The sequence below is a fragment of the Hyla sarda genome, unplaced genomic scaffold, assembly GCF_029499605.1.
Source record: "Hyla sarda isolate aHylSar1 unplaced genomic scaffold, aHylSar1.hap1 scaffold_148, whole genome shotgun sequence".
Classification (NCBI taxonomy): Eukaryota; Metazoa; Chordata; class Amphibia; order Anura; family Hylidae; genus Hyla; species Hyla sarda.
Genome location: NW_026608112.1, coordinates 119914 through 143790, shown reverse-complemented (window position 1 = coordinate 143790; position 23877 = coordinate 119914). Strand labels below are relative to the sequence as shown.

General features: G+C 46.2%; 11 non-coding genes across 11 annotated transcripts; all 11 read left to right on the top strand.

The window, feature by feature from the left end:
* Window positions 1-256: 256 nt before the first annotated feature.
* Window positions 257-447, top strand: LOC130308331 (U2 spliceosomal RNA). The gene has a single exon (XR_008857314.1). It is a non-coding gene; the product is annotated as a U2 spliceosomal RNA (small nuclear RNA).
* Window positions 448-2539: 2092 nt separating this feature from the next.
* On the top strand, window positions 2540-2730 carry LOC130308330 (U2 spliceosomal RNA). Its single transcript, XR_008857313.1, has one exon. It is a non-coding gene; the product is annotated as a U2 spliceosomal RNA (small nuclear RNA).
* A 2095-nt stretch (window positions 2731-4825) lies between these two features.
* On the top strand, window positions 4826-5016 carry LOC130308547 (U2 spliceosomal RNA). The gene has a single exon (XR_008857501.1). It is a non-coding gene; the product is annotated as a U2 spliceosomal RNA (small nuclear RNA).
* A 2094-nt stretch (window positions 5017-7110) lies between these two features.
* Window positions 7111-7301, top strand: LOC130308546 (U2 spliceosomal RNA). Its single transcript, XR_008857500.1, has one exon. It is a non-coding gene; the product is annotated as a U2 spliceosomal RNA (small nuclear RNA).
* A 2094-nt stretch (window positions 7302-9395) lies between these two features.
* Window positions 9396-9586, top strand: LOC130308545 (U2 spliceosomal RNA). The gene has a single exon (XR_008857499.1). It is a non-coding gene; the product is annotated as a U2 spliceosomal RNA (small nuclear RNA).
* Window positions 9587-11681: 2095 nt separating this feature from the next.
* LOC130308468 (U2 spliceosomal RNA) lies at window positions 11682-11872 on the top strand. The gene has a single exon (XR_008857445.1). It is a non-coding gene; the product is annotated as a U2 spliceosomal RNA (small nuclear RNA).
* A 2055-nt stretch (window positions 11873-13927) lies between these two features.
* Window positions 13928-14118, top strand: LOC130308544 (U2 spliceosomal RNA). The gene has a single exon (XR_008857498.1). It is a non-coding gene; the product is annotated as a U2 spliceosomal RNA (small nuclear RNA).
* Window positions 14119-16235: 2117 nt separating this feature from the next.
* LOC130308464 (U2 spliceosomal RNA) lies at window positions 16236-16426 on the top strand. The gene has a single exon (XR_008857441.1). It is a non-coding gene; the product is annotated as a U2 spliceosomal RNA (small nuclear RNA).
* A 2085-nt stretch (window positions 16427-18511) lies between these two features.
* On the top strand, window positions 18512-18702 carry LOC130308543 (U2 spliceosomal RNA). The gene has a single exon (XR_008857497.1). It is a non-coding gene; the product is annotated as a U2 spliceosomal RNA (small nuclear RNA).
* Window positions 18703-20791: 2089 nt separating this feature from the next.
* LOC130308540 (U2 spliceosomal RNA) lies at window positions 20792-20982 on the top strand. The gene has a single exon (XR_008857495.1). It is a non-coding gene; the product is annotated as a U2 spliceosomal RNA (small nuclear RNA).
* A 2083-nt stretch (window positions 20983-23065) lies between these two features.
* LOC130308539 (U2 spliceosomal RNA) lies at window positions 23066-23256 on the top strand. Its single transcript, XR_008857494.1, has one exon. It is a non-coding gene; the product is annotated as a U2 spliceosomal RNA (small nuclear RNA).
* The last annotated feature ends 621 nt before the right edge of the window (window positions 23257-23877 follow it).

The window sequence follows — 23877 nt, the reverse complement described above, 5'->3', positions numbered from 1 at the left end:
CAAGTAGGAGGAGTAAGAAGGGTTCCTGGCAAATCCGGGTTATGGATTGCATTTAAAAAGGCCCCGTGGGAGTGCAATGGGCCCCTGTCTTGCTGCTTAGCAATAATGGTATGGGTTTAGGTTCTGCTGTGTGTACTGGTGGTTGACTGCCCCCCAGCCCAGAGTGTGCATGGAAAATTGTCTGGCAGCCTCCCTGACAGCAAGCAGTGATAGTGCCCATGAAGGGCACCTTGTTGGGCCCGCCCCTTTCACGGTTATCGCTTCTCGGCCTTTTGGCTAAGATCAAGTGTAGTATCTGTTCTTATCAGTTTAATATCTGATACGTCCCCTATCTGGGGACCATATATTAAATGGATTTTTGAGAACGGGGGCCGATTTCGAAGCTTGCTTCCGTCGCCCTATGCATTGACCCGATATGGCAGTATCTTCGGGTACAGTGCACCACCCCCTTACAGGGTTAAAAAGAAAGATTCCTACTTTCATTGCTACCTACTTGCTGGCTAGCCAGCTAGCCAGCCCTGTGGGCCTTGCTGCTGCTGCAGCCAAAAAACAAAAGGTGGTGCTGCTGCTGCTTCTGCTGCTTCTGCTTCTGCTTGTGTCTGGCCGCTGTTGGAGCGTCCAGGCACAGGACTTCTGCTGCTGCTGACTAAATGGCCTCCTTAATTGGATCATTTGAGTAGCCAGCACACCTGTGCAGGTAGGGCATGACATGATAGGCAGCTGCCTTGATAGCGGGTGGGTGCTGAATGTTCCTAATTGACAAAATAAGATTAATGCTTATGAAGAAATATAAAATCTCATCCCTTCCCCAATATCGCGCCACACCCCTACCCCTTAATTCCCTGGTTGAACTTGATGGACATATGTCTTTTTTCGACCGTACTAACTATGTAACTATGTAACATAACATGGGGGGGGGGGAGGCTCCTGGCTGTTCACACAGGTGTGTCATTGCTGTACATTGACCATGCATTGCTTCTGTGGTATTGCAAAGGCAAAGACAAATGCTTCCAGCCATCCATTGCACTAATGGATTGGTCATCAGCTGGCTGTCTATGTCCCGCATCAATATAGACCAAAGTACAGAGGGTTAGGCTATGCTATTGTGCACCTACCTGATGCATCAGAAGGTGCGAGGCCCTTGCTAAATTCTGTGCACAGACTTTGAGATCTATACTTTAGACTGTATCTAAACCTGCTCCAACATGGACTGACATTCTGGCCTACTTTCAGCCGATGCGACTTGTCTGTCGCTGAACAGTCGCTTTTTATGTATTCAGCACCTATGTATAATGTTGTAAAAATGCTCTAGAAGCTAAAGTCGCAGAAATGTCACACATATTTGGCCTGCAACTTTCTGTGCGACAAATTCAGACAGGAAAAATCAGTATAAATCCTTAGAAAATTATCCCCCAGTGTCTCCATCTGCTGGCGGTATTGAATAAGCATTGCTGCACTGATGGGGTATGCATTAGACGAAAAAAAAGAAGAAAAAGAAGAATAATACGCCCAGAAAAGAGGCGAAAAGGAGAAAAACGTAAAAAAACGTGAAAAAAAAGTAAGAGGAAGAGAAGGGAAAAAAAGGTGGAAATGGGTTTAAAAGTGATTTCGGCGGAGAAATATATATATATATATATATATATATATATATATATATATATATATACGCGCACACACACACATATATATAAACGTATTCTCCGTTGAGATATTGCAGCCGCTGCTGTGTCCAGGCCCAGGAGCCTTAGCACTGTGCTGTGATGTCACTCAATACCACTGACATCACTAGGTGTAAACAACATCTCTCCTTTGCTGTGTATGTGACTATGGAGCTGTTTGGTGATGTCGTCTATTATGGCCTTCATAGAAGCAACAGGAGATTGTTGCATCCATCTAGAACCCTCAGAACTACAGTGCTATGATGTCACTCACTTCCACAGGCCTTGCAGAGTGTAAACAACAACAACCCAGCTTTGTTGTGTATGTAACCATAGGGATTTGTGATGTCACCTAGAACCTTCACAGCAGCGACAGCTTTATGAGGAGCATCAGCACTGCTCTGCCTGAGCAGAACCATCACCGCCATAGGTTGTCAAATAACCCGGGTTTAACCCACACAGGTAAGTCCAATGGGGTGCAGGCATGTCCTCTATGCTTACAGCTTCCCGTGGGTGTTGGTTTGATACCGTTTGGGGACAGCCAAGGAGGCATCTGCAGGCAACAAAGGTAGGTGTGTGCTTGTGTGTGTGTTTCCTATGCAGATCCTAAGCCCAGTGTCACATGCAAGTAGGAGGAGTAAGAAGGGTTCCTGGCAAATCCGGGTTATGGATTGCATTTAAAAAGGCCCCGTGGGAGTGCAATGGGCCCCTGTCTTGCTGCTTAGCAATAATGGTATGGGTTTAGGTTCTGCTGTGTGTACTGGTGGTTGACTGCCCCCCAGCCCAGAGTGTGCATGGAAAATTGTCTGGCAGCCTCCCTGACAGCAAGCAGTGATAGTGCCCATGAAGGGCACCTTGTTGGGCCCGCCCCTTTCACGGTTATCGCTTCTCGGCCTTTTGGCTAAGATCAAGTGTAGTATCTGTTCTTATCAGTTTAATATCTGATACGTCCCCTATCTGGGGACCATATATTAAATGGATTTTTGAGAACGGGGGCCGATTTCGAAGCTTGCTTCCGTCGCCCTATGCATTGACCCGATATGGCAGTATCTTCGGGTACAGTGCACCACCCCCTTACAGGGTTAAAAAGAAAGATTCCTACTTTCATTGCTACCTGCTTGCTGGCTAGCCAGCTAGCCAGCCCTGTGGGCCTTGCTGCTGCTGCAGCCAAAAAACAAAAGGTGGTGCTGCTGCTGCTTCTGCTGCTTCTGCTTCTGCTTGTGTCTGGCCGCTGTTGGAGCGTCCAGGCACAGGACTTCTGCTGCTGCTGACTAAATGGCCTCCTTAATTGGATCATTTGAGTAGCCAGCACACCTGTGCAGGTAGGGCATGACATGATAGGCAGCTGCCTTGATAGCGGGTGGGTGCTGAATGTTCCTAATTGACAAAATAAGATTAATGCTTATGAAGAAATATAAAATCTCATCCCTTCCCCAATATCGCGCCACACCCCCTACCCCTTAATTCCCTGGTTGAACTTGATGGACATATGTCTTTTTTCGACCGTACTAACTATGTAACTATGTAACATAACATGGGGGGGGGGGGGGGTCTCCTGGCTGTTCACACAGGTGTGTCATTGCTGTACATTGACCATGCATTGCTTCTGTGGTATTGCAAAGGCAAAGACAAATGCTTCCAGCCATCCATTGCACTAATGGATTGGTCATCAGCTGGCTGTCTATGTCCCGCATCAATATAGACCAAAGTACAGAGGGTTAGGCTATGCTATTGTGCACCTACCTGATGCATCAGAAGGTGCGAGGCCCTTGCTAAATTCTGTGCACAGACTTTGAGATCTATACTTTAGACTGTATCTAAACCTGCTCCAACATGGACTGACATTCTGGCCTACTTTCAGCCGATGCGACTTGTCTGTCGCTGAACAGTCGCTTTTTATGTATTCAGCACCTATGTATAATGTTGTAAAAATGCTCTAGAAGCTAAAGTCACAGAAATGTCACACATATTTGGCCTGCAACTTTCTGTGCGACAAATTCAGACAGGAAAAATCAGTATAAATCCTTAGAAAATTATCCCCCAGTGTCTCCATCTGCTGGCGGTATTGAATAAGCATTGCTGCACTGATGGGGTATGCATTAGACGAAAAAAAAGAAGAAAAAGAAGAATAATACGCCCAGAAAAGAGGCGAAAAGGAGAAAAACGTAAAAAAACGTGAAAAAAAAGTAAGAGGAAGAGAAGGGAAAAAAAGGTGGAAATGGGTTTAAAAGTGATTTCGGCGGAGAAATATATATATATATATATATATATATATATATATATATATATATATACGCGCACACACACACATATATATAAACGTATTCTCCGTTGAGATATTGCAGCCGCTGCTGTGTCCAGGCCCAGGAGCCTTAGCACTGTGCTGTGATGTCACTCAATACCACTGACATCACTAGGTGTAAACAACATCTCTCCTTTGCTGTGTATGTGACTATGGAGCTGTTTGGTGATGTCGTCTATTATGGCCTTCATAGAAGCAACAGGAGATTGTTGCATCCATCTAGAACCCTCAGAACTACAGTGCTATGATGTCACTCACTTCCACAGGCCTTGCAGAGTGTAAACAACAACAACCCAGCTTTGTTGTGTATGTAACCATAGGGATTTGTGATGTCACCTAGAACCTTCACAGCAGCGACAGCTTTATGAGGAGCATCAGCACTGCTCTGCCTGAGCAGAACCATCACCGCCATAGGTTGTCAAATAACCCGGGTTTAACCCACACAGGTAAGTCCAATGGGGTGCAGGCATGTCCTCTATGCTTACAGCTTCCCGTGGGTGTTGGTTTGATACCGTTTGGGGACAGCCAAGGAGGCATCTGCAGGCAACAAAGGTAGGTGTGTGCTTGTGTGTGTGTTTCCTATGCAGATCCTAAGCCCAGTGTCACATGCAAGTAGGAGGAGTAAGAAGGGTTCCTGGCAAATCCGGGTTATGGATTGCATTTAAAAAGGCCCCGTGGGAGTGCAATGGGCCCCTGTCTTGCTGCTTAGCAATAATGGTATGGGTTTAGGTTCTGCTGTGTGTACTGGTGGTTGACTGCCCCCCAGCCCAGAGTGTGCATGGAAAATTGTCTGGCAGCCTCCCTGACAGCAAGCAGTGATAGTGCCCATGAAGGGCACCTTGTTGGGCCCGCCCCTTTCACGGTTATCGCTTCTCGGCCTTTTGGCTAAGATCAAGTGTAGTATCTGTTCTTATCAGTTTAATATCTGATACGTCCCCTATCTGGGGACCATATATTAAATGGATTTTTGAGAACGGGGGCCGATTTCGAAGCTTGCTTCCGTCGCCCTATGCATTGACCCGATATGGCAGTATCTTCGGGTACAGTGCACCACCCCCTTACAGGGTTAAAAAGAAAGATTCCTACTTTCATTGCTACCTACTTGCTGGCTAGCCAGCTAGCCAGCCCTGTGGGCCTTGCTGCTGCTGCAGCCAAAAAACAAAAGGTGGTGCTGCTGCTGCTTCTGCTGCTTCTGCTTCTGCTTGTGTCTGGCCGCTGTTGGAGCGTCCAGGCACAGGACTTCTGCTGCTGCTGACTAAATGGCCTCCTTAATTGGATCATTTGAGTAGCCAGCACACCTGTGCAGGTAGGGCATGACATGATAGGCAGCTGCCTTGATAGCGGGTGGGTGCTGAATGTTCCTAATTGACAAAATAAGATTAATGCTTATGAAGAAATATAAAATCTCATCCCTTCCCCAATATCGCGCCACACCCCTACCCCTTAATTCCCTGGTTGAACTTGATGGACATATGTCTTTTTTCGACCGTACTAACTATGTAACTATGTAACATAACATGGGGGGGGGGGAGGCTCCTGGCTGTTCACACAGGTGTGTCATTGCTGTACATTGACCATGCATTGCTTCTGTGGTATTGCAAAGGCAAAGACAAATGCTTCCAGCCATCCATTGCACTAATGGATTGGTCATCAGCTGGCTGTCTATGTCCCGCATCAATATAGACCAAAGTACAGAGGGTTAGGCTATGCTATTGTGCACCTACCTGATGCATCAGAAGGTGCGAGGCCCTTGCTAAATTCTGTGCACAGACTTTGAGATCTATACTTTAGACTGTATCTAAACCTGCTCCAACATGGACTGACATTCTGGCCTACTTTCAGCCGATGCGACTTGTCTGTCGCTGAACAGTCGCTTTTTATGTATTCAGCACCTATGTATAATGTTGTAAAAATGCTCTAGAAGCTAAAGTCGCAGAAATGTCACACATATTTGGCCTGCAACTTTCTGTGCGACAAATTCAGACAGGAAAAATCAGTATAAATCCTTAGAAAATTATCCCCCAGTGTCTCCATCTGCTGGCGGTATTGAATAAGCATTGCTGCACTGATGGGGTATGCATTAGACGAAAAAAAAGAAGAAAAAGAAGAATAATACGCCCAGAAAAGAGGCGAAAAGGAGAAAAACGTAAAAAAACGTGAAAAAAAAGTAAGAGGAAGAGAAGGGAAAAAAAGGTGGAAATGGGTTTAAAAGTGATTTCGGCGGAGAAATATATATATATATATATATATATATATATATATATATATATATATATACGCGCACACACACACATATATATAAACGTATTCTCCGTTGAGATATTGCAGCCGCTGCTGTGTCCAGGCCCAGGAGCCTTAGCACTGTGCTGTGATGTCACTCAATACCACTGACATCACTAGGTGTAAACAACATCTCTCCTTTGCTGTGTATGTGACTATGGAGCTGTTTGGTGATGTCGTCTATTATGGCCTTCATAGAAGCAACAGGAGATTGTTGAATCCATCTAGAACCCTCAGAACTACAGTGCTATGATGTCACTCACTTCCACAGGCCTTGCAGAGTGTAAACAACAACAACCCAGCTTTGTTGTGTATGTAACCATAGGGATTTGTGATGTCACCTAGAACCTTCACAGCAGCGACAGCTTTATGAGGAGCATCAGCACTGCTCTGCCTGAGCAGAACCATCACCGCCATAGGTTGTCAAATAACCCGGGTTTAACCCACACAGGTAAGTCCAATGGGGTGCAGGCATGTCCTCTATGCTTACAGCTTCCCGTGGGTGTTGGTTTGATACCGTTTGGGGACAGCCAAGGAGGCATCTGCAGGCAACAAAGGTAGGTGTGTGCTTGTGTGTGTGTTTCCTATGCAGATCCTAAGCCCAGTGTCACATGCAAGTAGGAGGAGTAAGAAGGGTTCCTGGCAAATCCGGGTTATGGATTGCATTTAAAAAGGCCCCGTGGGAGTGCAATGGGCCCCTGTCTTGCTGCTTAGCAATAATGGTATGGGTTTAGGTTCTGCTGTGTGTACTGGTGGTTGACTGCCCCCCAGCCCAGAGTGTGCATGGAAAATTGTCTGGCAGCCTCCCTGACAGCAAGCAGTGATAGTGCCCATGAAGGGCACCTTGTTGGGCCCGCCCCTTTCACGGTTATCGCTTCTCGGCCTTTTGGCTAAGATCAAGTGTAGTATCTGTTCTTATCAGTTTAATATCTGATACGTCCCCTATCTGGGGACCATATATTAAATGGATTTTTGAGAACGGGGGCCGATTTCGAAGCTTGCTTCCGTCGCCCTATGCATTGACCCGATATGGCAGTATCTTCGGGTACAGTGCACCACCCCCTTACAGGGTTAAAAAGAAAGATTCCTACTTTCATTGCTATCTGCTTGCTGGCTAGCCAGCTAGCCAGCCCTGTGGGCCTTGCTGCTGCTGCAGCCAAAAAACAAAAGGTGGTGCTGCTGCTGCTTCTGCTGCTTCTGCTTCTGCTTGTGTCTGGCCGCTGTTGGAGCGTCCAGGCACAGGACTTCTGCTGCTGCTGACTAAATGGCCTCCTTAATTGGATCATTTGAGTAGCCAGCACACCTGTGCAGGTAGGGCATGACATGATAGGCAGCTGCCTTGATAGCGGGTGGGTGCTGAATGTTCCTAATTGACAAAATAAGATTAATGCTTATGAAGAAATATAAAATCTCATCCCTTCCCCAATATCGCGCCACACCCCTACCCCTTAATTCCCTGGTTGAACTTGATGGACATATGTCTTTTTTCGACCGTACTAACTATGTAACTATGTAACATAACATGGGGGGGGGGGGGGGTCTCCTGGCTGTTCACACAGGTGTGTCATTGCTGTACATTGACCATGCATTGCTTCTGTGGTATTGCAAAGGCAAAGACAAATGCTTCCAGCCATCCATTGCACTAATGGATTGGTCATCAGCTGGCTGTCTATGTCCCGCATCAATATAGACCAAAGTACAGAGGGTTAGGCTATGCTATTGTGCACCTACCTGATGCATCAGAAGGTGCGAGGCCCTTGCTAAATTCTGTGCACAGACTTTGAGATCTATACTTTAGACTGTATCTAAACCTGCTCCAACATGGACTGACATTCTGGCCTACTTTCAGCCGATGCGACTTGTCTGTCGCTGAACAGTCGCTTTTTATGTATTCAGCACCTATGTATAATGTTGTAAAAATGCTCTAGAAGCTAAAGTCGCAGAAATGTCACACATATTTGGCCTGCAACTTTCTGTGCGACAAATTCAGACAGGAAAAATCAGTATAAATCCTTAGAAAATTATCCCCCAGTGTCTCCATCTGCTGGCGGTATTGAATAAGCATTGCTGCACTGATGGGGTATGCATTAGACGAAAAAAAAGAAGAAAAAGAAGAAGAATACGCCCAGAAAAGAGGCGAAAAGGAGAAAAACTTAAAAAAACGTGAAAAAAAAGTAAGAGGAAGAGAAGGGAAAAAAAGGTGGAAATGGGTTTAAAAGTGATTTCGGCGGAGAAATATATATATATATATATATATATATATATATATATATATATATATACGCGCACACACACACATATATATAAACGTATTCTCCGTTGAGATATTGCAGCCGCTGCTGTGTCCAGGCCCAGGAGCCTTAGCACTGTGCTGAGATGTCACTCAATACCACTGACATCACTAGGTGTAAACAACATCTCTCCTTTGCTGTGTATGTGACTATGGAGCTGTTTGGTGATGTCGTCTATTATGGCCTTCATAGAAGCAACAGGAGATTGTTGCATCCATCTAGAACCCTCAGAACTACAGTGCTATGATGTCACTCACTTCCACAGGCCTTGCAGAGTGTAAACAACAACAACCCAGCTTTGTTGTGTATGTAACCATAGGGATTTGTGATGTCACCTAGAACCTTCACAGCAGCGACAGCTTTATGAGGAGCATCAGCACTGCTCTGCCTGAGCAGAACCATCACCGCCATAGGTTGTCAAATAACCCGGGTTTAACCCACACAGGTAAGTCCAATGGGGTGCAGGCATGTCCTCTATGCTTACAGCTTCCCGTGGGTGTTGGTTTGATACCGTTTGGGGACAGCCAAGGAGGCATCTGCAGGCAACAAAGGTAGGTGTGTGCTTGTGTGTGTGTTTCCTATGCAGATCCTAAGCCCAGTGTCACATGCAAGTAGGAGGAGTAAGAAGGGTTCCTGGCAAATCCGGGTTATGGATTGCATTTAAAAAGGCCCCGTGGGAGTGCAATGGGCCCCTGTCTTGCTGCTTAGCAATAATGGTATGGGTTTAGGTTCTGCTGTGTGTACTGGTGGTTGACTGCCCCCCAGCCCAGAGTGTGCATGGAAAATTGTCTGGCAGCCTCCCTGACAGCAAGCAGTGATAGTGCCCATGAAGGGCACCTTGTTGGGCCCGCCCCTTTCACGGTTATCGCTTCTCGGCCTTTTGGCTAAGATCAAGTGTAGTATCTGTTCTTATCAGTTTAATATCTGATACGTCCCCTATCTGGGGACCATATATTAAATGGATTTTTGAGAACGGGGGCCGATTTCGAAGCTTGCTTCCGTCGCCCTATGCATTGACCCGATATGGCAGTATCTTCGGGTACAGTGCACCACCCCCTTACAGGGTTAAAAAGAAAGATTCCTACTTTCATTGCTACCTGCTTGCTGGCTAGCCAGCTAGCCAGCCCTGTGGGCCTTGCTGCTGCTGCAGCCAAAAAACAAAAGGTGGTGCTGCTGCTGCTTCTGCTGCTTCTGCTTCTGCTTGTGTCTGGCCGCTGTTGGAGCGTCCAGGCACAGGACTTCTGCTGCTGCTGACTAAATGGCCTCCTTAATTGGATCATTTGAGTAGCCAGCACACCTGTGCAGGTAGGGCATGACATGATAGGCAGCTGCCTTGATAGCGGGTGGGTGCTGAATGTTCCTAATTGACAAAATAAGATTAATGCTTATGAAGAAATATAAAATCTCATCCCTTCCCCAATATCGCGCCACACCCCTACCCCTTAATTCCCTGGTTGAACTTGATGGACATATGTCTTTTTTCGACCGTACTAACTATGTAACTATGTAACATAACATGGGGGGGGGGGGGGGGTCTCCTGGCTGTTCACACAGGTGTGTCATTGCTGTACATTGACCATGCATTGCTTCTGTGGTATTGCAAAGGCAAAGACAAATGCTTCCAGCCATCCATTGCACTAATGGATTGGTCATCAGCTGGCTGTCTATGTCCCGCATCAATATAGACCAAAGTACAGAGGGTTAGGCTATGCTATTGTGCACCTACCTGATGCATCAGAAGGTGCGAGGCCCTTGCTAAATTCTGTGCACAGACTTTGAGATCTATACTTTAGACTGTATCTAAACCTGCTCCAACATGGACTGACATTCTGGCCTACTTTCAGCCGATGCGACTTGTCTGTCGCTGAACAGTCGCTTTTTATGTATTCAGCACCTATGTATAATGTTGTAAAAATGCTCTAGAAGCTAAAGTCGCAGAAATGTCACACATATTTGGCCTGCAACTTTCTGTGCGACAAATTCAGACAGGAAAAATCAGTATAAATCCTTAGAAAATTATCCCCCAGTGTCTCCATCTGCTGGCTGTATTGAATAAGCATTGCTGCACTGATGGGGTATGCATTAGACGAAAAAAAAGAAGAAAAAGAAGAATAATACGCCCAGAAAAGAGGCGAAAAGGAGAAAAACGTAAAAAAACGTGAAAAAAAAGTAAGAGGAAGAGAAGGGAAAAAAAGGTGGAAATGGGTTTAAAAGTGATTTCGGCGGAGAAATATATATATATATATATATATATATATATATATATATATATATATACGCGCACACACACACATATATATAAACGTATTCTCCGTTGAGATATTGCAGCCGCTGCTGTGTCCAGGCCCAGGAGCCTTAGCACTGTGCTGTGATGTCACTCAATACCACTGACATCACTAGGTGTAAACAACATCTCTCCTTTGCTCTGTATGTGACTATGGAGCTGTTTGGTGATGTTGTCTATTATGGCCTTCATAGAAGCAACAGGAGATTGTTGCATCCATCTAGAACCCTCAGAACTACAGTGCTATGATGTCACTCACTTCCACAGGCCTTGCAGAGTGTAAACAACAACAACCCAGCTTTGTTGTGTATGTAACCATAGGGATTTGTGATGTCACCTAGAACCTTCACAGCAGCGACAGCTTTATGAGGAGCATCAGCACTGCTCTGCCTGAGCAGAACCATCACCGCCATAGGTTGTCAAATAACCCGGGTTTAACCCACACAGGTAAGTCCAATGGGGTGCAGGCATGTCCTCTATGCTTACAGCTTCCCGTGGGTGTTGGTTTGATACCGTTTGGGGACAGCCAAGGAGGCATCTGCAGGCAACAAAGGTAGGTGTGTGCTTGTGTGTGTGTTTCCTATGCAGATCCTAAGCCCAGTGTCACATGCAAGTAGGAGGAGTAAGAAGGGTTCCTGGCAAATCCGGGTTATGGATTGCATTTAAAAAGGCCCCGTGGGAGTGCAATGGGCCCCTGTCTTGCTGCTTAGCAATAATGGTATGGGTTTAGGTTCTGCTGTGTGTACTGGTGGTTGACTGCCCCCCAGCCCAGAGTGTGCATGGAAAATTGTCTGGCAGCCTCCCTGACAGCAAGCAGTGATAGTGCCCATGAAGGGCACCTTGTTGGGCCCGCCCCTTTCACGGTTATCGCTTCTCGGCCTTTTGGCTAAGATCAAGTGTAGTATCTGTTCTTATCAGTTTAATATCTGATACGTCCCCTATCTGGGGACCATATATTAAATGGATTTTTGAGAACGGGGGCCGATTTCGAAGCTTGCTTCCGTCGCCATATGCATTAACCCGATATGGCAGTATCTTCGGGTACAGTGCACCACCCCCTTACAGGGTTAAAAAGAAAGATTCCTACTTTCATTGCTACCTGCTTGCTGGCTAGCCAGCTAGCCAGCCCTGTGGGCCTTGCTGCTGCTGCAGCCAAAAAACAAAAGGTGGTGCTGCTTCTGCTTCTGCTTGTGTCTGGCCGCTGTTGGAGCGTCCAGGCACAGGACTTCTGCTGCTGCTGACTAAATGGCCTCCTTAATTGGATCATTTGAGTAGCCAGCACACCTGTGCAGGTAGGGCATGACATGATAGGCAGCTGCCTTGATAGCGGGTGGGTGCTGAATGTTCCTAATTGACAAAATAAGATTAATGCTTATGAAGAAATATAAAATCTCATCCCTTCCCCAATATCGCGCCACACCCCTACCCCTTAATTCCCTGGTTGAACTTGATGGACATATGTCTTTTTTCGACCGTACTAACTATGTAACTATGTAACATAACATGGGGGGGGGGGGGGGGGGGTCTCCTGGCTGTTCACACAGGTGTGTCATTGCTGTACATTGACCATGCATTGCTTCTGTGGTATTGCAAAGGCAAAGACAAATGCTTCCAGCCATCCATTGCACTAATGGATTGGTCATCAGCTGGCTGTCTATGTCCCGCATCAATATAGACCAAAGTACAGAGGGTTAGGCTATGCTATTGTGCACCTACCTGATGCATCAGAAGGTGCGAGGCCCTTGCTAAATTCTGTGCACAGACTTTGAGATCTATACTTTAGACTGTATCTAAACCTGCTCCAACATGGACTGACATTCTGGCCTACTTTCAGCCGATGCGACTTGTCTGTCGCTGAACAGTCGCTTTTTATGTATTCAGCACCTATGTATAATGTTGTAAAAATGCTCTAGAAGCTAAAGTCGCAGAAATGTCACACATATTTGGCCTGCAACTTTCTGTGCGACAAATCCAGACAGGAAAAATCAGTATAAATCCTTAGAAAATTATCCCCCAGTGTCTCCATCTGCTGGCGGTATTGAATAAGCATTGCTGCACTGATGGGGTATGCATTAGACGAAAAAAAAGAAGAAAAAGAAGAATAATACGCCCAGAAAAGAGGCGAAAAGGAGAAAAACGTAAAAAAACGTGAAAAAAAAGTAAGAGGAAGAGAAGGGAAAAAAAGGTGGAAATGGGCTTAAAAGTGATTTCGGCGGAGAAATATATATATATATATATACGCGCACACACACACATATATATAAACGTATTCTCCGTTGAGATATTGCAGCCGCTGCTGTGTCCAGGCCCAGGAGCCTTAGCACTGTGCTGTGATGTCACTCAATACCACTGACATCACTAGGTGTAAACAACATCTCTCCTTTGCTGTGTATGTGACTATGGAGCTGTTTGGTGATGTCGTCTATTATGGCCTTCATAGAAGCAACAGGAGATTGTTGCATCCATCTAGAACCCTCAGAACTACAGTGCTATGATGTCACTCACTTCCACAGGCCTTGCAGAGTGTAAACAACAACAACCCAGCTTTGTTGTGTATGTAACCATAGGGATTTGTGATGTCACCTAGAACCTTCACAGCAGCGACAGCTTTATGAGGAGCATCAGCACTGCTCTGCCTGAGCAGAACCATCACCGCCATAGGTTGTCAAATAACCCGGGTTTAACCCACACAGGTAAGTCCAATAGGGTGCAGGCATGTCCTCTATGCTTACAGCTTCCCGTGGGTGTTGGTTTGATACCGTTTGGGGACAGCCAAGGAGGCATCTGCAGGCAACAAAGGTAGGTGTGTGCTTGTGTGTGTGTTTCCTATGCAGATCCTAAGCCCAGTGTCACATGCAAGTAGGAGGAGTAAGAAGGGTTCCTGGCAAATCCGGGTTATGGATTGCATTTAAAAAGGCCCCGTGGGAGTGCAATGGGCCCCTGTCTTGCTGCTTAGCAATAATGGTATGGGTTTAGGTTCTGCTGTGTGTACTGGTGGTTGACTGCCCCCCAGCCCAGAGTGTGCATGGAAAATTGTTTGGCAGCCTCCCTGACAGCAAGCAGTGATAGTGCCCATGAAGGGCACCTTGTTGGGCCCGCCCCTTTCACGGTTATCGCTTCTCGGCCTTTTGGCTAAGATCAAGTGTAGTATCTGTTCTTATCAGTTTAATATCTGATACGTCCCCTATCTGGGGACCATATATTAAATGGATTTTTGAGAACGGGGGCCGATTTCGAAGCTTGCTTCCGTCGCCCTATGCATTGACCCGATATGGCAGTATCTTCGGGTACAGTGCACCACCCCCTTACAGGGTTAAAAAGAAAGATTCCTACTTTCATTGCTACCTGCTTGCTGGCTAGCCAGCTAGCCAGCCCTGTGGGCCTTGCTGCTGCTGCAGCCAAAAAACAAAAGGTGGTGCTGCTGCTGCTGCTGCTTCTGCTGCTTCTGCTTCTGCTTGTGTCTGGCCGCTGTTGGAGCGTCCAGGCACAGGACTTCTGCTGCTGCTGACTAAATGGCCTCCTTAATTGGATCATTTGAGTAGCCAGTACACCTGTGCAGGTAGGGCATGACATAATAGGCAGCTGCCTTGATAGCGGGTGGGTGCTGAATGTTCCTAATTGACAAAATAAGATTAATGCTTATGAAGAAATATAAAATCTCATCCCTTCCCCAATATCGCGCCACACCCCTACCCCTTAATTCCCTGGTTGAACTTGATGGACATATGTCTTTTTTCGACCGTACTAACTATGTAACTATGTAACTATGTAACTATGTAACATAACATGGGGGGGGGGGGGGTCTCCTGGCTGTTCACACAGGTGTGTCATTGCTGTACATTGACCATGCATTGCTTCTGTGGTATTGCAAAGGCAAAGACAAATGCTTCCAGCCATCCATTGCACTAATGGATTGGTCATCAGCTGGCTGTCTATGTCCCGCATCAATATAGACCAAAGTACAGAGGGTTAGGCTATGCTATTGTGCACCTACCTGATGCATCAGAAGGTGCGAGGCCCTTGCTAAATTCTGTGCACAGACTTTGAGATCTATACTTTAGACTGTATCTAAACCTGCTCCAACATGGACTGACATTCTGGCCTACTTTCAGCCGATGCGACTTGTCTGTCGCTGAACAGTCGCTTTTTATGTATTCAGCACCTATGTATAATGTTGTAAAAATGCTCTAGAAGTTAAAGTCGCAGAAATGTCACACATATTTGGCCTGCAACTTTCTGTGCGACAAATTCAGACAGGAAAAATCAGTATAAATCCTTAGAAAATTATCCCCCAGTGTCTCCATCTGCTGGCGGTATTGAATAAGCATTGCTGCACTGATGGGGTATGCATTAGACGAAAAAAAAGAAGAAAAAGAAGAATAATACGCCCAGAAAAGAGGCGAAAAGGAGAAAAACGTAAAAAAACGTGAAAAAAAAGTAAGAGGAAGAGAAGGGAAAAAAAGGTGGAAATGGGTTTAAAAGTGATTTCGGCGGAGAAATATATATATATATATATATATATATATATATATATATATATATATATACGCGCACACACACACATATATATAAACGTATTCTCCGTTGAGATATTGCAGCCGCTGCTGTGTCCAGGCCCAGGAGCCTTAGCACTGTGCTGTGATGTCACTCAATACCACTGACATCACTAGGTGTAAACAACATCTCTCCTTTGCTGTGTATGTGACTATGGAGCTGTTTGGTGATGTCGTCTATTATGGCCTTCATAGAAGCAACAGGAGATTGTTGCATCCATCTAGAACCCTCAGAACTACAGTGCTATGATGTCACTCACTTCCACAGGCCTTGCAGAGTGTAAACAACAACAACCCAGCTTTGTTGTGTATGTAACCATAGGGATTTGTGATGTCACCTAGAACCTTCACAGCAGCGACAGCTTTATGAGGAGCATCAGCACTGCTCTGCCTGAGCAGAACCATCACCGCCATAGGTTGTCAAATAACCCGGGTTTAACCCACACAGGTAAGTCCAATGGGGTGCAGGCATGTCCTCTATGCTTACAGCTTCCCGTGGGTGTTGGTTTGATACCGTTTGGGGACAGCCAAGGAGGCATCTGCAGGCAACAAAAGTAGGTGTGTGCTTGTGTGTGTGTTTCCTATGCAGATCCTAAGCCCAGTGTCACATGCAAGTAGGAGGAGTAAGAAGGGTTCCTGGCAAATCCGGGTTATGGATTGCATTTAAAAAGGCCCCGTGGGAGTGCAATGGGCCCCTGTCTTGCTGCTTAGCAATAATGGTATGGGTTTAGGTTCTGCTGTGTGTACTGGTGGTTGACTGCCCCCCAGCCCAGAGTGTGCATGGAAAATTGTCTGGCAGCCTCCCTGACAGCAAGCAGTGATAGTGCCCATGAAGGGCACCTTGTTGGGCCCGCCCCTTTCACGGTTATCGCTTCTCGGCCTTTTGGCTAAGGTCAAGTGTAGTATCTGTTCTTATCAGTTTAATATCTGATACGTCCCCTATCTGGGGACCATATATTAAATGGATTTTTGAGAACGGGGGCCGATTTCGAAGCTTGCTTCCGTCGCCCTATGCATTGACCCGATATGGCAGTATCTTCGGGTACAGTGCACCACTCCCTTACAGGGTTAAAAAGAAAGATTCCTACTTTCATTGCTACCTGCTTGCTGGCTAGCCAGCTAGCCAGCCCTGTGGGCCTTGCTGCTGCTGCAGCCAAAAAACAAAAGGTGGTGCTGCTGCTGCTTCTGCTGCTTCTGCTTCTGCTTGTGTCTGGCCGCTGTTGGAGCGTCCAGGCACAGGACTTCTGCTGCTGCTGACTAAATGGCCTCCTTAATTGGATCATTTGAGTAGCCAGCACACCTGTGCAGGTAGGGCATGACATGATAGGCAGCTGCCTTGATAGCGGGTGGGTGCTGAATGTTCCTAATTGACAAAATAAGATTAATGCTTATGAAGAAATATAAAATCTCATCCTTCCCCAATATCGCGCCACACCCCTACCCCTTAATTCCCTGGTTGAACTTGATGGACATATGTCTTTTTTCGACCGTACTAACTATGTAACTATGTAACATAACATGGGGGGGGGGGGGGGGTCTCCTGGCTGTTCACACAGGTGTGTCATTGCTGTACATTGACCATGCATTGCTTCTGTGGTATTGCAAAGGCAAAGACAAATGCTTCCAGCCATCCATTGCACTAATGGATTGGTCATCAGCTGGCTGTCTATGTCCCGCATCAATATAGACCAAAGTACAGAGGGTTAGGCTATGCTATTGTGCACCTACCTGATGCATCAGAAGGTGCGAGGCCCTTGCTAAATTCTGTGCACAGACTTTGAGATCTATACTTTAGACTGTATCTAAACCTGCTCCAACATGGACTGACATTCTGGCCTACTTTCAGCCGATGCGACTTGTCTGTCGCTGAACAGTCGCTTTTTATGTATTCAGCACCTATGTATAATGTTGTAAAAATGCTCTAGAAGCTAAAGTCGCAGAAATGTCACACATATTTGGCCTGCAACTTTCTGTGCGACAAATTCAGACAGGAAAAATCAGTATAAATCCTTAGAAAATTATCCCCCAGTGTCTCCATCTGCTGGCGGTATTGAATAAGCATTGCTGCACTGATGGGGTATGCATTAGACGAAAAAAAAGAAGAAAAAGAAGAATAATACGCCCAGAAAAGAGGCGAAAAGGAGAAAAACGTAAAAAAACGTGAAAAAAAAGTAAGAGGAAGAGAAGGGAAAAAAAGGTGGAAATGGGTTTAAAAGTGATTTCGGCGGAGAATATATATATATATATATATATATATATATATATATATACGCGCACACACACACATATATATAAACGTATTCTCCGTTGAGATATTGCAGCCGCTGCTGTGTCCAGGCCCAGGAGCCTTAGCACTGTGCTGTGATGTCACTCAATACCACTGACATCACTAGGTGTAAACAACATCTCTCCTTTGCTGTGTATGTGACTATGGAGCTGTTTGGTGATGTCGTCTATTATGGCCTTCATAGAAGCAACAGGAGATTGTTGCATCCATCTAGAACCCTCAGAACTACAGTGCTATGATGTCACTCACTTCCACAGGCCTTGCAGAGTGTAAACAACAACAACCCAGCTTTGTTGTGTATGTAACCATAGGGATTTGTGATGTCACCTAGAACCTTCACAGCAGCGACAGCTTTATGAGGAGCATCAGCACTGCTCTGCCTGAGCAGAACCATCACCGCCATAGGTTGTCAAATAACCCGGGTTTAACCCACACAGGTAAGTCCAATGGGGTGCAGGCATGTCCTCTATGCTTACAGCTTCCCGTGGGTGTTGGTTTGATACCGTTTGGGGACAGCCAAGGAGGCATCTGCAGGCAACAAAGGTAGGTGTGTGCTTGTGTGTGTGTTTCCTATGCAGATCCTAAGCCCAGTGTCACATGCAAGTAGGAGGAGTAAGAAGGGTTCCTGGCAAATCCGGGTTATGGATTGCATTTAAAAAGGCCCCGTGGGAGTGCAATGGGCCCCTGTCTTGCTGCTTAGCAATAATGGTATGGGTTTAGGTTCTGCTGTGTGTACTGGTGGTTGACTGCCCCCCAGCCCAGAGTGTGCATGGAAAATTGTCTGGCAGCCTCCCTGACAGCAAGCAGTGATAGTGCCCATGAAGGGCACCTTGTTGGGCCCGCCCCTTTCACGGTTATCGCTTCTCGGCCTTTTGGCTAAGATCAAGTGTAGTATCTGTTCTTATCAGTTTAATATCTGATACGTCCCCTATCTGGGGACCATATATTAAATGGATTTTTGAGAACGGGGGCCGATTTCGAAGCTTGCTTCCGTCGCCCTATGCATTGACCCGATATGGCAGTATCTTCGGGTACAGTGCACCACCCCCTTACAGGGTTAAAAAGAAAGATTCCTACTTTCATTGCTACCTACTTGCTGGCTAGCCAGCTAGCCAGCCCTGTGGGCCTTGCTGCTGCTGCAGCCAAAAAACAAAAGGTGGTGCTGCTGCTGCTTCTGCTGCTTCTGCTGCTTCTGCTTCTGCTTGTGTCTGGCCGCTGTTGGAGCGTCCAGGCACAGGACTTCTGCTGCTGCTGACTAAATGGCCTCCTTAATTGGATCATTTGAGTAGCCAGCACACCTGTGCAGGTAGGGCATGACATGATAGGCAGCTGCCTTGATAGCGGGTGGGTGCTGAATGTTCCTAATTGACAAAATAAGATTAATGCTTATGAAGAAATATAAAATCTCATCCCTTCCCCAATATCGCGCCACACCCCTACCCCTTAATTCCCTGGTTGAACTTGATGGACATATGTCTTTTTTCGACCGTACTAACTATGTAACTATGTAACATAACATGGGGGGGGGGGAGGCTCCTGGCTGTTCACACAGGTGTGTTATTGCTGTACATTGACCATGCATTGCTTCTGTGGTATTGCAAAGGCAAAGACAAATGCTTCCAGCCATCCATTGCACTAATGGATTGGTCATCAGCTGGCTGTCTATGTCCCGCATCAATATAGACCAAAGTACAGAGGGTTAGGCTATGCTATTGTGCACCTACCTGATGCATCAGAAGGTGCGAGGCCCTTGCTAAATTCTGTGCACAGACTTTGAGATCTATACTTTAGACTGTATCTAAACCTGCTCCAACATGGACTGACATTCTGGCCTACTTTCAGCCGATGCGACTTGTCTGTCGCTGAACAGTCGCTTTTTATGTATTCAGCACCTATGTATAATGTTGTAAAAATGCTCTAGAAGCTAAAGTCGCAGAAATGTCACACATATTTGGCCTGCAACTTTCTGTGCGACAAATTCAGACAGGAAAAATCAGTATAAATCCTTAGAAAATCATCCCCCAGTGTCTCCATCTGCTGGCGGTATTGAATAAGCATTGCTGCACTGATGGGGTATGCATTAGACGAAAAAAAAGAAGAAAAAGAAGAATAATACGCCCAGAAAAGAGGCGAAAAGGAGAAAAACGTAAAAAAACGTGAAAAAAAAGTAAGAGGAAGAGAAGGGAAAAAAAGGTGGAAATGGGTTTAAAAGTGATTTCGGCGGAGAAATATATATATATATATATATATATATATATATATATGCGCACACACACACATATATATAAACGTATTCTCCGTTGAGATATTGCAGCCGCTGCTGTGTCCAGGCCCAGGAGCCTTAGCACTGTGCTGTGATGTCACTCAATACCACTGACATCACTAGGTGTAAACAACATCTCTCCTTTGCTGTGTATGTGACTATGGAGCTGTTTGGTGATGTCGTCTATTATGGCCTTCATAGAAGCAACAGGAGATTGTTGCATCCATCTAGAACCCTCAGAACTACAGTGCTATGATGTCACTCACTTCCACAGGCCTTGCAGAGTGTAAACAACAACAACCCAGCTTTGTTGTGTATGTAACCATAGGGATTTGTGATGTCACCTAGAACCTTCACAGCAGCGACAGCTTTATGAGGAGCATCAGCACTGCTCTGCCTGAGCAGAACCATCACCGCCATAGGTTGTCAAATAACCCGGGTTTAACCCACACAGGTAAGTCCAATGGGGTGCAGGCATGTCCTCTATGCTTACAGCTTCCCGTGGGTGTTGGTTTGATACCGTTTGGGGACAGCCAAGGAGGCATCTGCAGGCAACAAAGGTAGGTGTGTGCTTGTGTGTGTGTTTCCTATGCAGATCCTAAGCCCAGTGTCACATGCAAGTAGGAGGAGTAAGAAGGGTTCCTGGCAAATCCGGGTTATGGATTGCATTTAAAAAGGCCCCGTGGGAGTGCAATGGGCCCCTGTCTTGCTGCTTAGCAATAATGGTATGGGTTTAGGTTCTGCTGTGTGTACTGGTGGTTGACTGCCCCCCAGCCCAGAGTGTGCATGGAAAATTGTCTGGCAGCCTCCCTGACAGCAAGCAGTGATAGTGCCCATGAAGGGCACCTTGTTGGGCCCGCCCCTTTCACGGTTATCGCTTCTCGGCCTTTTGGCTAAGATCAAGTGTAGTATCTGTTCTTATCAGTTTAATATCTGATACGTCCCCTATCTGGGGACCATATATTAAATGGATTTTTGAGAACGGGGGCCGATTTCGAAGCTTGCTTCCGTCGCCCTATGCATTGACCCGATATGGCAGTATCTTCGGGTACAGTGCACCACCCCCTTACAGGGTTAAAAAGAAAGATTCCTACTTTCATTGCTACCTGCTTGCTGGCTAGCCAGCTAGCCAGCCCTGTGGGCCTTGCTGCTGCTGCAGCCAAAAAACAAAAGGTGGTGCTGCTGCTGCTTCTGCTGCTTCTGCTTCTGCTTGTGTCTGGCCGCTGTTGGAGCGTCCAGGCACAGGACTTCTGCTGCTGCTGACTAAATGGCCTCCTTAATTGGATCATTTGAGTAGCCAGCACACCTGTGCAGGTAGGGCATGACATGATAGGCAGCTGCCTTGATAGCGGGTGGGTGCTGAATGTTCCTAATTGACAAAATAAGATTAATGCTTATGAAGAAATATAAAATCTCATCCCTTCCCCAATATCGCGCCACACCCCTACCCCTTAATTCCCTGGTTGAACTTGATGGACATATGTCTTTTTTCGACCGTACTAACTATGTAACTATGTAACATAACATGGGGGGGGGGGGGGGGTCTCCTGGCTGTTCACACAGGTGTGTCATTGCTGTACATTGACCATGCATTGCTTCTGTGGTATTGCAAAGGCAAAGACAAATGCTTCCAGCCATCCATTGCACTAATGGATTGGTCATCAGCTGGCTGTCTATGTCCCGCATCAATATAGACCAAAGTACAGAGGGTTAGGCTATGCTATTGTGCACCTACCTGATGCATCAGAAGGTGCGAGGCCCTTGCTAAATTCTGTGCACAGACTTTGAGATCTATACTTTAGACTGTATCTAAACCTGCTCCAACATGGACTGACATTCTGGCCTACTTTCAGCCGATGCGACTTGTCTGTCGCTGAACAGTCGCTTTTTATGTATTCAGCACCTATGTATAATGTTGTAAAAATGCTCTAGAAGCTAAAGTCGCAGAAATGTCACACATATTTGGCCTGCAACTTTCTGTGCGACAAATTCAGACAGGAAAAATCAGTATAAATCCTTAGAAAATTATCCCCCAGTGTCTCCATCTGCTGGCGGTATTGAATAAGCATTGCTGCACTGATGGGGTATGCATTAGACGAAAAAAAAGAAGAAAAAGAAGAATAATACGCCCAGAAAAGAGGCGAAAAGGAGAAAAACGTAAAAAAACGTGAAAAAAAAGTAAGAGGAAGAGAAGGGAAAAAAAGGTGGAAATGGGTTTAAAAGTGATTTCGGCGGAGAAATATATATATATATATATATATATATATATATATACGCGCACACACACACATATATATAAACGTATTCTCCGTTGAGATATTGCAGCCGCTGCTGTGTCCAGGCCCAGGAGCCTTAGCACTGTGCTGTGATGTCACTCAATACCACTGACATCACTAGGTGTAAACAACATCTCTCCTTTGCTGTGTATGTGACTATGGAGCTGTTTGGTGATGTCGTCTATTATGGCCTTCATAGAAGCAACAGGAGATTGTTGCATCCATCTAGAACCCTCAGAACTACAGTGCTATGATGTCACTCACTTCCACAGGCCTTGCAGAGTGTAAACAACAACAACCCAGCTTTGTTGTGTATGTAACCATAGGGATTTGTGATGTCACCTAGAACCTTCACAGCAGCGACAGCTTTATGAGGAGCATCAGCACTGCTCTGCCTGAGCAGAACCATCACCGCCATAGGTTGTCAAATAACCCGGGTTTAACCCACACAGGTAAGTCCAATGGGGTGCAGGCATGTCCTCTATGCTTACAGCTTCCCGTGGGTGTTGGTTTGATACCGTTTGGGGACAGCCAAGGAGGCATCTGCAGGCAACAAAGGTAGGTGTGTGCTTGTGTGTGTGTTTCCTATGCAGATCCTAAGCCCAGTGTCACATGCAAGTAGGAGGAGTAAGAAGGGTTCCTGGCAAATCCGGGTTATGGATTGCATTTAAAAAGGCCCCGTGGGAGTGCAATGGGCCCCTGTCTTGCTGCTTAGCAATAATGGTATGGGTTTAGGTTCTGCTGTGTGTACTGGTGGTTGACTGCCCCCCAGCCCAGAGTGTGCATGGAAAATTGTCTGGCAGCCTCCCTGACAGCAAGCAGTGATAGTGCCCATGAAGGGCACCTTGTTGGGCCCGCCCCTTTCACGGTTATCGCTTCTCGGCCTTTTGGCTAAGATCAAGTGTAGTATCTGTTCTTATCAGTTTAATATCTGATACGTCCCCTATCTGGGGACCATATATTAAATGGATTTTTGAGAACGGGGGCCGATTTCGAAGCTTGCTTCCGTCGCCCTATGCATTGACCCGATATGGCAGTATCTTCGGGTACAGTGCACCACCCCCTTACAGGGTTAAAAAGAAAGATTCCTACTTTCATTGCTACCTACTTGCTGGCTAGCCAGCTAGCCAGCCCTGTGGGCCTTGCTGCTGCTGCAGCCAAAAAACAAAAGGTGGTGCTGCTGCTGCTTCTGCTGCTTCTGCTGCTTCTGCTTCTGCTTGTGTCTGGCCGCTGTTGGAGCGTCCAGGCACAGGACTTCTGCTGCTGCTGACTAAATGGCCTCCTTAATTGGATCATTTGAGTAGCCAGCACACCTGTGCAGGTAGGGCATGACATGATAGGCAGCTGCCTTGATAGCGGGTGGGTGCTGAATGTTCCTAATTGACAAAATAAGATTAATGCTTATGAAGAAATATAAAATCTCATCCCTTCCCCAATATCGCGCCACACCCCTACCCCTTAATTCCCTGGTTGAACTTGATGGACATATGTCTTTTTTCGACCGTACTAACTATGTAACTATGTAACATAACATGGGGGGGGGGGGAGGCTCCTGGCTGTTCACACAGGTGTGTCATTGCTGTACATTGACCATGCATTGCTTCTGTGGTATTGCAAAGGCAAAGACAAATGCTTCCAGCCATCCATTGCACTAATGGATTGGTCATCAGCTGGCTGTCTATG